At 38.7% G+C, this 12243-nt stretch overlaps 1 pseudogene; it reads right to left on the bottom strand.

Annotated features, from left to right (window-relative positions):
• Window positions 1-10082: 10082 nt before the first annotated feature.
• The window catches only part of LOC141352843 (uncharacterized), a 41225-nt pseudogene continuing 39064 nt past the window's right edge, over window positions 10083-12243 (bottom strand).

The raw sequence follows: 12243 nt of genomic DNA, 5'->3' as shown, positions 1-12243 counted from the left end.
CAGAAAATAATATGGTAAAAAAGTGTTTTTGGTCTAAATAGCTAATTTTTCCCTTCATTACAAATGTGAGGGGGGTGAATTTTATTGTTACTCATCCGTTTAAATTATATTAAGCCTTAAAGAGTAACTAAACCCTTAACCAGCTTTTTTTAGTAAATGATCTGTAAGAATGGGGTTTTATTAGTGGCGTATATTGATTTGAGTAACTTTTTTTGACATTTGGGTATAAAGTGTTTCAATGGCCGTTTGAGTGACGGTTAAACAGCCACTGCTGTCACTAGACTCAACATAGGCGGGTATGGTTTCAGCAACCAGCCATCTCAGCTTCACCCATTCTCGGATTTCCGCTAGTGATTTATGGTGACGTGCCAAGATGGCGACGGCAGGCAAAGTTCTCAACGTGTTTTTTCTAAATGAGAAAAAATCGCAAGAGAAAAAGTGTCTACGAATTGTATGACAAGAAGAGAGAGGTCTCTGAAGAAAGAAACAAGACCAGAGTGTTTTTGGGAGAATATTTCACACGCTGGTGTGCGCTAAAGCACAGGTTGGGCTTTCCACTGATGCCTTAGTCATGTAGTTTCTACTTGACAGGTAAAGTTTGTCATGCTATTTGGAGAAATCGATCTAAAATCAACTTTTAGTAAAAGTTGATGTAAGCTATGATTAGCGATGCTACCCCTGGCACAAGTCACGAACCGCACAGACACGTTAAACATCTAAATGTATGAGCCATGCAGACAGCAACTTGTAAACAGCGCGTGCATGAGAAGAATTAGACTTGTGCACACGTTTAATAGGTGTTCCCTCTTGGGAGCAGATAGAGTGTTGCGCAATTGCTTTTTTTAAAAAAGCGGAGTGGGCGGTTCTTTTCTGAAATTTGGGAAAATCTTCCACTATACCATTAATGCTTAATGATTTTGCTTTCCCGAGCATCACTGAATGTTTAAATCTTTTGTAATTATGGGTCCATTCCTGAAGGGCTGTGGTTCTTGTTTTCGTTATTGTTAATATTTTTCCGCTGTGGAAGTCATTGGCAGCCCACAGAACTGTACATAGGAAACATATGAAATATTCATACACATGTACAGTCTTGTTCAAAATAATAGCAGTACAATGTGACTAACCAGAATAATCAAGGTTTTTAGTATATTTTTTATTGCTACGTGGCAAACAAGTTACCAGTAGGTTCAGTAGATTCTCAGAAAACAAACAAGACCCAGCATTCATGATATGCACGCTCTTAAGGCTGTGCAATTGGGCAATTAGTTGAATTAGTTGAAAGGGGTGTGTTCAAAAAAATAGCAGTGTGGCATTCAATCACTGAGGTCATCAATTTTGTGAAGAAACAGGTGTGAATCGGGTGGCCCCTATTTAAGGATGAAGCCAACACTTGTTGAACATGCATTTGAAAGCTGAGGAAAATGGGTCGTTCAAGACATTGTTCAGAAGAACAGCGTACTTTGATTAAAAAGTTGATTGGAGAGGGGAAAACCTATAAAGAGGTGCAAAAAATGATAGGCTGTTCAGCTAAAATGATCTCCAATGCCAAAACCAGAGAGACGTGGAAGAAAACGGAAGACAACCATCAAAATGGATAGAAGAATAACCAGAATGGCAAAGGCTCAGCCAATGATCACCTCCAGGATGATCAAAGACAGTCTGGAGTTACCTGTAAGTACTGTGACAGTTAGGAGACGTCTGTGTGAAGCTAATCTATTTTCAAGAATCCCCCGCAAAGTCCCTCTGTTAAAAAAAGGCATGTGCAGAAGAGGTTACAATTTGCCAAAGAACACATCAACTGGCCTGAAGAGAAATGGAGGAACATTTTGTGGACTGATGAGAGTAAAATTGTTCTTTTTGGGTCCAAGGGCCACAGGCAGTTTGTGAGACGACCCCCAAACTCTGAATTCAAGCCACAGTACACAGTGAAGACAGTGAAGCATGGAGGTGCAAGCATCATGATATGGGCATGTTTCTCCTACTATGGTGTTGGGCCTATTTATCGCATACCAGAGATCATGGATCAGTTTTCATATGTTAAAATACTTGAAGAGGTCATGTTGCCCTATGCTGAAGAGGACATGCCCTTGAAATGGTTGTTTCAACAAGACAATGACCCAAAACACACTAGTAAACGGGCAAAGTCTTGGTTCCAAACCAACAAAATTAATGTTATGGAGTGGCCAGCCCAATCTCCAGACCTTAATCCAATTGAGAACTTGTGGGGTGATATCAAAAATGCTGTTTCTGAAGCAAAACCAAGAAATGTGAATGAATTGTGGAATGTTGTTAAAGAATCATGGAGTGGAATAACAGCTGAGAGGTGCCACAAGTTGGTTGACTCCATGCCACCCAGATGTCAAGCAGTTTAAAAAAACTGTGGTCATACAACTAAATATTAGTTTAGTGATTCACAGGATTGCTAAATCCCAGAAAAAAAAATGTTTGTACAAAATAGTTTTGAGTTTGTACAGTCAAAGGTAGACACTGCTATTTTTTGAACACACCCCTTTCAACTAATTGCCCAATTGCACAGCCTTAAGAGCGTGCATATCATGAATGCTGGGTCTTGTTTGTTTTCTGAGAATCTACTGAACCTACTGGTAACTTGTTTGCCACGTAGCAATAAAAAAATATACTAAAAACCTTGATTATTCTGGTAAGTCACATTGTACTGCTATTATTTTGAACAAGACACTATAGTACACTACCTGACAAAAGTCTTGTCGCTTATCTATTTTGTAGAAACACCTGCTATTAACCTGACTTTTAATTAATCAATTGGTGTTAGAAATAGCTCATATAAAAAGCTAAAACCCACCCAAATGATGTTTAATGCACTGAAATGAATTAGTTTCACAATTTGTTTGTATAATTTAATCAAGACAGAGAGGTCAAATTTTGGCAAGACAAAAGTTTTGTCGCCTATACAAACATTGAACAAATATACTGCAAATACAAAAATATTTCAGCAAATTAAGTAGTGGTGCTGTGAGATCCAAATGTAATATTTTTTATGACTTCCATGAGCTTGAAGGACTGCATCCATGCCGTTTGGCAAGGATTCATACAATGTATAGATGAAGTCATCAGGAAAGGCAAAGAAAGCAGTCTTGCATGCCTCTCAGAGTTCATCAATATTCTTTGGTTTCATCTTCCATGCTTCCTCTTTCATCCTACCCCACATGTGCTCAATGATGTTCATGCCTGGTGACCGGGCTGGCCAATCCTGGAGCATCTTAATCTTCTTCGACTTGAGGAACTTTGATGTGGAGATTGAAGTATGCGATGGAACACCATCCTGCTGCAGAATTTGCCCTCTTTTATGGTTGGGAATATAAGAGGTAGCTAAGTTTTCTTGGTATTTTACCCTGCAGATCTCTTGCACACCCCCATACTGGATGTAACCAGACCATGATTTTTCTGCCACCAAACTTCACTGTTTTCTGGGTGAATCTCGGATTCATGCTGGCTCCAGAAGGTCTCCTGCAATATTTGAGGCGACTGTGGTGTAAATCAACAGAAGATTCATCTGAAAAATCAACCTTCTGCTTTTACAACATCCATCCTTTTAGCAGGCTGTGGGCCTTGGCAAATGCCACCTGGTTTTCAGTTGTCTTTTGTTTAGTGCTGGCTTCTGGGCACTGATTTAACCATGGAGGCCATTTCGAGACAAAATCCGACACACTGTTCTGGTTGACCCAGGGATTTCAGGTGACCAGGTCTCGTGGAGCTCTGCTGCAGTGGAAAATGGGCTGACCTTGGATTTTCAAGCCAACAAACGGTCCTCTCGAGCAGTTGTCTTCTGGGGTCTGCCTGACCTGGGCTTGTCAAAAACGTCTCCAGTCTCTTCAAATCTGTTTTTTCCTCTGTACTTGATGCTGAGACACATTGAAGGTGTCTGCCACATCAGCAGTTGATCTGGTCTTCAGCCTCTTGATAATTAAAACTTTAGTCTCAGGGGGAATCTTAGGCATGTTTGCAGAGGTCTAGTTGCAGTTGATGTGAAGATCTAGTGTACTGGGGTTCTTTTTATACACACCTGAGACCTAATTGATCCATTATTAGTCACAGATGAAGCTCATATGACAAGGCGACAAGACTTATGTCTTTGCAAAAATTGACTCAATGGGCTTTACCAATCTGTGAATATTAGAATACTTTTTGACAGTTTCGTTTTGCACTGAAACATTATTACAAAAGCTGTTGGAATTAAAATGACCCATTTCTTAAAAACAAATCTTGATTAGAAATATATTTTAGCAGCACTTGATTAGAGATTTGTACACAAGCGACAAGACTTTTCTCAGGGAGTGTATAAGACCATCTAAGTAAATTTGGAGTTTCTATCTCAAACCCTTGAGCACCACCATCAGTTTAAAATTCCTCTTGTTTATCTTCAAAACTAAAAATGTGTTCCTATTTTCTTTATTTTCTCTGACTCCTTGGCTAATGATGATTCAAACACACTATGGCATCATTTTCCTTTGTGATGTAAGCATCTTGTGTAAAGCAGTCATATTTGGCATATAGCATCTGGCGATGCTCTTAAAAAACATATGGAATTTGCGTTTAATAACCAAATAGCAGGGGCACGATGCAGCGCAGAGATGTTCGTCTTTTAATACTGAAGGTCTGGTGTTTTTCGCTGCTTTTTCTGGACAAAGCCCGCCCACGAGCTGTTTGACCGAAATGTCAAACAACCAATCACAGTTTGTTTCATCTAGCGTCACGTTTCGGACTCCCCACAATAACGAGCCGGCTGGCAACAAGTCAGTTATTGAAATAACCAGCCGCAACCGAATAGCATCTAAATAAACAACATTACTTACTATAGAACAACGTTGTGCACTTCATCAACAGCCACACCAATGAGACGCTCCTATTAAACGTCTGTTTGAAGCATATCTCTCCACTTTTTAACACATACAAGCAATTCAGGAGAACCAAACTTTTTGACTCCACTAACTGCCTCAAGCAAAACTCTTTGACGTCTTTTAGAGAGTCGATGCCGCGAACTTTGCATATTTTTGAGAATCCAATGTTTAGCTGATCATGATAACTGCTCATTATTATCCACGTGAACACGACTGATTCTCTTCCTCAATGGAACGTCAGAGCTTTGTTTTCCAGGGACCGAAACTAATCGCGACACTCGCGTCTCCTGGAAATCTGTTTTATTTTCAACCAATCAAAGACGACTTTAACATTCTCACAGGGTTTCCAGAAAAGTGAACGAAAAACATCAGACGTTCAGCCAACAGTTTGTGGGCGTGACGTCTGAGGCTGAGACTAAACCGAATGTAAAATTTTATTGCATTCAGTCTAAAAGCCTAATAAACATCTGTTGAAGTCAATAATGTTAATTAAAATAAGATGAAATCACTTACTGGTCCCAGGGCCGCATTAAGAGCTCACTGGGCCCCGGGGCTATGAATTACTGCAGGCCCCCCCCCAACACCACTTTAGGTCACCAACTACAGAGAGAACACATTTTTCTAAAACACTGCTGAAGTTGTTTTACATAAATATAATCTAGAATAATTCAGAATAACAGTTGCACGAAAAAAGCTGTTAGATTAACACTAACCTGTAAACATGACTTGCTAATAGCGAATATAGGGGTGGGCGATGAGCTAAATGTTTTATCATTATACGAGTCATTTTATCTAACAATAATGATATACTTCACAGTCAAGTTATATTACTTTTAATAAGAATTTTATCATATGGAAATTAAATGCAACTAACATTTCAGAATTCTTTTGACCAATTTCCATATCACAAAAAATAATAGTCACTTAAGAAAATAATCTCAAGCTTACTGATGACAAGAGTTACAATTAATAACAATAGAACAAAGGCACACAAGAAATCGACCTACTTGAAAAACTCAAAGCACTGAATAATATTATATTGTGTAAAGTAATCAAATATACAGTACCTATCTTTCACTATAAATTTAACATTCATTCTTATTTATTTTACAAAAGTGATTCAGTCAATGGCAGTAAATTACTTTATTTCTGATGTTTGATTTATTTATTTATTTATATTTATTTAATGTTTATTTGACAGGGACAAATGGATAAAACATTGCTTTATAAAAAATACAAAGTAGATTCCATGCATACAGGTTTATAGCCAAGACTAATTTGCAACCCCTGTCCCTGGTTAGGCTTGTAAGGTTAAAACAGAGATTACAGAGTATTGAAGCACAAATTTATAGATATTAAAATATATACAATAAATACATCAAATACATCAAATAAGATGTGGGCTTAAATAGATGTAGTAGTCACTACACAGAATCTAAACAAATTTATACATTAAGTTGTAGCCTGTATAATCATCGTTCACAAAGTTGTTTCAGTTTTAGCCATTGCTTTAAATGTGTATTAAAAACCTTGAGTCCTTTCAGTGTTTTAATTTCTGATGGTAAAGCATTCCACCATTTTATGCCATTTTAAAGTGATGTCTGACCAAATGTTGTTCTACGTTTTGCGACTATACAGCCTATACAGTGCGGCGCGGCTTTTTATATTGCTAAGCAACCACCGAGTAAGCTGTCTTGTCAATCAAATATTGACACGTGAACGCTCTTTTACTCTTAACTGTCATATTAGCAGAAACTTTAAAAATAGGACGCTTGCTCTGACCTTGTTTGAGGGTGAGAGGTGCACAAAGACGCAGGAGAAAGTGAGCGAGTGGAGTCCGGTTCTTCAAAGCCCTTGCAAACTTCCCTTACCACAACGTAAGGCCCGCCTCTCCCCTCATTCGATTGGACAATGCGCCCGACTCGAATGACGTCGGGCGCTTCTCCGCTCTCAGCGCTTCTTCAAAAGCGCGTGCTGCGGCTGGCGGCAAAAACCTAATTTGTTGGGGGCGTGGTAAGGCTTTGGCAATCAGATGTCTAGTAGCAGTCAATCTGCTTCACAGCCAATCACGGGCCCCCTACTTGTTCGGGCCCCGGGGCTTTAGCCCCGCCTAGCCCTATGGTTAATGCGGCCCTGACTGGTCCTGTCTGTAACTTCGTAGAAAAGATTAACCTATATTTACTTTTAAATAAGTAACGTTAGGCAAAAAAATCCTAAAGTAAGTTTAAGGTTTATAATGGAATTTTGATTTCCTGAACAACGTTTACTAAAGTTACTGCAGTTAACTTGAGATCTTCTGCTTTATTAACAGACAGTTAAATTAGATGTGAGAATTAGGGATGTTAGGTTCTTGAACGAATCGTTCTGTTGAGCCGGTCTCAGGAAGAAACCGGTCGAGCCGGTTCACAAATCGAACTTTAGTTTTGGGCATAGGTTCCGGGTTGATGACGCAGGACGCACAGCCGAAATAGCACGTCAAACTAAAAAATAACCGAACAAAGTTTGTCGATGATTGCCGAGGCGAGAATTGCCGATGATTCTGCGCGTGAATCACAGAGGATTTGAACGAGCCTGATACGCGAAGTTTCTTGTTTTATTAGTTTCTTGATATGCTTGTTTTATTAAAAATCTTTAGTTTTAGTACGATTTATTGTGCATGCAAATCATATTGTAGTTGTTTAAGGAAGACCAATGAGTTTAAAAGACAAGTTTATTTATTCTTTATACTTACACATCCGCAATTGTGCACCAGTGTCTTTTAGGAATCTTATTCAAGTTGTAGGCTAGTCAAAACTGGTATCTGGCATTTACAATCCGTGATTGAAACTGTGACCACAAACATTATAATATCTTGTGAATGAAAGGCAATAAATCAGCTATGCCTTCACAAAAACAACTTTTTATTTGAAATTTTTAATGTGTTGACACAAACTACTTTATTTGAATGTTTCATTGATACAAGTAATTAGAAAATAAATGCGTAGCAATGTCATTTCTTGATGACGTCAGGAACCGTTGAATCGGCTTTTTGAACCGCTCCAATGAGCCGAACTGTCCGAAAAGGGCCGGTTCGCGGAAATGAATCGGACTTTGCATCACTAGTGAGAATTAATAATTACAGTTTTCTTTCATGGGATATGGACCCCCTAAAGTAGCCTTGTCCACCCCATTTATAAAATTAGTTCTGCCACTGTATTGGCACATTGCACCATAGAATACAATATATTGCACACTCCGTACGGCCTACAGAATACACAGTTAACATATTGCACATTCCTCATGGCCTACAAATCACTCGAATACCATATCATACACCTCAACAACCTACATATTACACACCCCAAACAGCCTACAGATTACGAACATATTACACACACCTACATACTAGAGATGATGAGCTTAATAGACATAGGCAAAAAAGAATTTTTGTACTGTCAGGTTGACTGAGCTCTGACCCAGGAGGTTGTGTCATCAGATGGTTACCAACTATCATTGAGTGTTTCGACAAGTTAAGCCAAAGTTTAATATATATATAGATACGGTAGGGATAGGAAGCGGGTAAGCGGATTAAACTGGTTCAGCCGGTGGTCGTTGGACGTGCATCGGCTGGGCATCACGTTGAAGGACAGCTAGTAGATCAGTGGTGCGATGACCTTCACAGCAACAGGAACTGGGTCTGTTTGTCTTATTGTCCTCGGGGTCGAGGGCGAGAGAGGGAGAGAAAAACAGAGTTCTATTAGCGTAGTGGCCGTTCGCATGTATTGCAAGTGTCATACATCATAGTGGTTTAATATTCGCTCGGTTCCAGACAGGATACCTTTTGCGACAATAGCATATTACTAGGGGTGTAACGAGATCTCGTGCGACGAGATCTCGCGAGATTAAATGTGTATCGCGAGATTAAGTGTGTCTCGCGAGATTTCTTGTGTAGGTGAAATTCTGGCCGTTTCTCAAATAAAAGACTGCATCCTTCGGAGGTCGCATTTTTAAACTGCATTTACTTCATAAAGACTGCCTTATTAGAGACTACTAACAATTATAAAGTTTACTAATAATTTAGTTAATCGCAAATTGTTGTAATATGCTCACGACTTGCGAATGTTATGCTCAGTTAATGATCTAAAATAAACCTTAATGACGTATGCAGCCTGCATATGCGACCTCCGGAGGATGCAGCTTTCTGTTTGACCCTTTTAGGGGCCAGTTTTACACCAAAAGCGTTTATGGCAGTTGCAGGCGCCTTTTTTAAATGATATTCTATGGGCATGGAGCGTTTGCGCGCTGTTTATGCGCGCTGAGCGCCTTGCGGTTTTTGCCGGCGGCCGCAGCACACGCTTTTGATGGAACGCTGAGAGCAGAGAAGCGCCCGACGTCATTCGCGTCTTTCCATTGTCCACTCGAATGAGGGGAGATGCGGGCCTTACGTTGTGGTGAGGGAAGTTTACAGTTGCTTTGAAGAACCGGACTCCACTCGCTCACTCTCTCCTGCGTGTTTGTGTACCTCTCACCCTCAAACAAGGTCAGAGCAAGCGTCATCTTTTTAAAGTTTCTGCTAATATGACAGTTAACAGCAAAAGAGCGCACGCTTCAATATTTGATTAACAAGACAGCTGACTAGGTGGTTGCCTAGCAATATTAAAAGCCATGTCGACTCGCACTGCTCTTTTTTAAAAAGGCAGTGCGACGCGCCTTGCGTTTCCAAGCGTTTATAGCATGGTTGGTGTATTAGCCTCTTACAGTGCATGCATTATATTCTGTCTTTTACTGCATTTGCTTTTTTGTTTGGGTTTCCAATAATGTTCGTTTGGGAGCTCGTATGAAGTCTGAGACGTGTTGTGTTTGTCTGTTGATCAGTGTCAGATGTGAAGTCTCAGCAGATTAAACCATCACAGAGTTTACATGATTTAATGTCTGCATGTTCATTTCTATTGTAAAGAAATGGACATATATTAAATATTCAAATGGATTTAAACATTGTTAAAATGGCTAAAAAATAAGCGTTTCTCTCCGTCTAAAGTGAAAGTGAAGATAGCGTCCGCGAGACGAGTCAACTATCTCCCCCTGCAGGCGTTTGTTATAATATATACATAATGCTTTTTATTTATAGACCACAAATGTAATGTGTTTGTTAAAGTAATGTTGTTTAATGTAACTTGGTTTTAATACTTTATTTAAACCAATTATTATTGCATCTTCGTTTAATTTTAAAGGCTACTGCTCACTTGGGTCTATTTTTATTACCCAAAAATAACAAATTACTTCATTATCAGTTAGTAAAATAATTGTTAGGGGCAGTCCTTGATTAGTTAAAACATTTAAAAATAACATGATTTCAGTTTCTTATTCATTTATTTTATCATCGAGGGTTTCTTAAAAAGTGTAAAAATATCGTCTCGTTTCGTTCTCGTGAACCCAATCTCGTGTCTCGTCTCGTCTCGTGGATTAAGTGTCTCGTCACACCCCTACATATTACCCATATGAGGTATGTGAGTGCTTTGTTCTAGTCAAAATAACTATTGCGGGATAATTACATTTACTGGACATTTTATGTGAATGCTTTGTTAAAGAAGAATGTCTTAAGTTTAGCTTTAAATTGATCGACTGTGTCTGATACTCGAACATTATTTGGTAAATCATTCCAGAGCTTAGGGGCTAAGTAGGAAAAGGATCTACCACCTTTAGACATTTTTGATATTCTAGGGATAATTAAGTTACCAGAATTTTGTGATCGCAGTTTACATGATGGATTGTATTCTGATAGTAGTTCTTTAATATACGAGGGCGCTAGGCTATTTAAGGCTTTGTATGTGATTAGTACTATTTTAAATTGTATGGGATATTTAACTGGTAGCCAGTGTAAAGATGCCAGAATTGGACTAATGTGGTCATACTTTTTAGACCGAGTAAGCACTCTTGCGGCGGCGTTTTGAACCAGCTGTAGCTTATTTACCTGATTTGTGTGACATCCCCCGAGTAACGAGTTGCAATAGTCTATTCTTGAGGTCATATAAGCATGGATAAGCTTTTCTGCATCTGATGCAGACAGCATATGGCATATTTTTTAGATATTTCTAAGATGGAAGAATGCTCTGCGGCAGACGTTGGAGATATGACTATCGAAAGATAGATTGCTGATAGATGGCTGTTCAACTATTTAAAGGGGCCGTGAATTGGTCGATTTTATTGCTTTATGACGTTGATTGATGTCTACTTATGCATTTCGCGTTGTTTTTACATTCAAAAACATCAAAAGCAATAAGTAATAGGCTATTTTGTAACATGGATTAGTGGCTGTCTTGAGAAATGGTTCGTTTGAAGGGGCGGGCCGCATTGAAGACCTGAACGTAAACACCCACTGCTATGATTGGACAGCTTCATTCCCCGTCATTACATGTAGGGAAATGTTTTTAAAACATTAATGTGATAAAAATAGCAGCCGAACACAAATATGTTTGAGACACAAAAGATTCTGGGTGCTAAAGATGATACACATAAATGACAATACGTATATTAAAGTAGAAACAAAACTCGACGTGACTAAATTACCGTATAAAACACAGTAAGCGTGCATCCGAATCTAAACTGCGTCTAATAAATCCTTATCAATAACTTCGTATATTTCTATTGTGCTTGTGAGGTTGCTTTTACATTCACGTAATGTTAAATACCACAGTTATATGATAAAAAATAAGCTTTGTTGAGTGTTTGACCTTTCAAACGCAACTTGCCTAAATGACCGTATACAACACAGTAAACGGGCATCAGAATCTAAACTGCGGTTGATAAATCCTTCCTTATAACTAACTTTGTATATTTCTTCCTTTAAATTACAGTCGTATTGTTAAGTGTTGTACCTTTATTAATCGTTTAATGTTTTTAGTAAATTAAAACAGTCAACAAACGTATTTAGACACGGATGTTACAACAGGACATCAAGCAATCTCTTTTAACAAAGCAATAGTGAAACGCAGTAACTTAAATAAAGTAAAATGTCTTACTGTGAATTATACTGCTGTGTCATTGTTGTCAGATCCAATATAAGTGGTGCTTCTGACTGAGTCTCTCTGCAAATCCAGCATCGACTTCTTTACAAATGAATCCATGTCCACAACGTTAACAAACGCTCCCCACACGAGCTGGAACTTCTTCAAAAGCAAACTTTATCCAAGCATATTGCTAATGTTAAGTTCCAAGCCTCCGAATTGAAGTATTTAGCTTCTGTGTTGTTCCCATGGTTGTTCCTACGCGGTTCTTTCACCGAAAATGCGTTTCCATGGTATCATAACAGATCACCGCGTCAAAATAAAAGTCTCTCAGAAAAAAATGTATTTAAAAAGTCATTTTGGTTAAATTTGTCAATTTTTAA

The sequence above is a fragment of the Misgurnus anguillicaudatus genome, chromosome 21 (genome assembly GCF_027580225.2).
Source record: "Misgurnus anguillicaudatus chromosome 21, ASM2758022v2, whole genome shotgun sequence".
NCBI classification, from domain to species: domain Eukaryota; kingdom Metazoa; phylum Chordata; class Actinopteri; order Cypriniformes; family Cobitidae; genus Misgurnus; species Misgurnus anguillicaudatus.
Note: the sequence above shows the minus strand (reverse complement) of the source record. Positions and strands in the feature narration are given on the sequence as shown.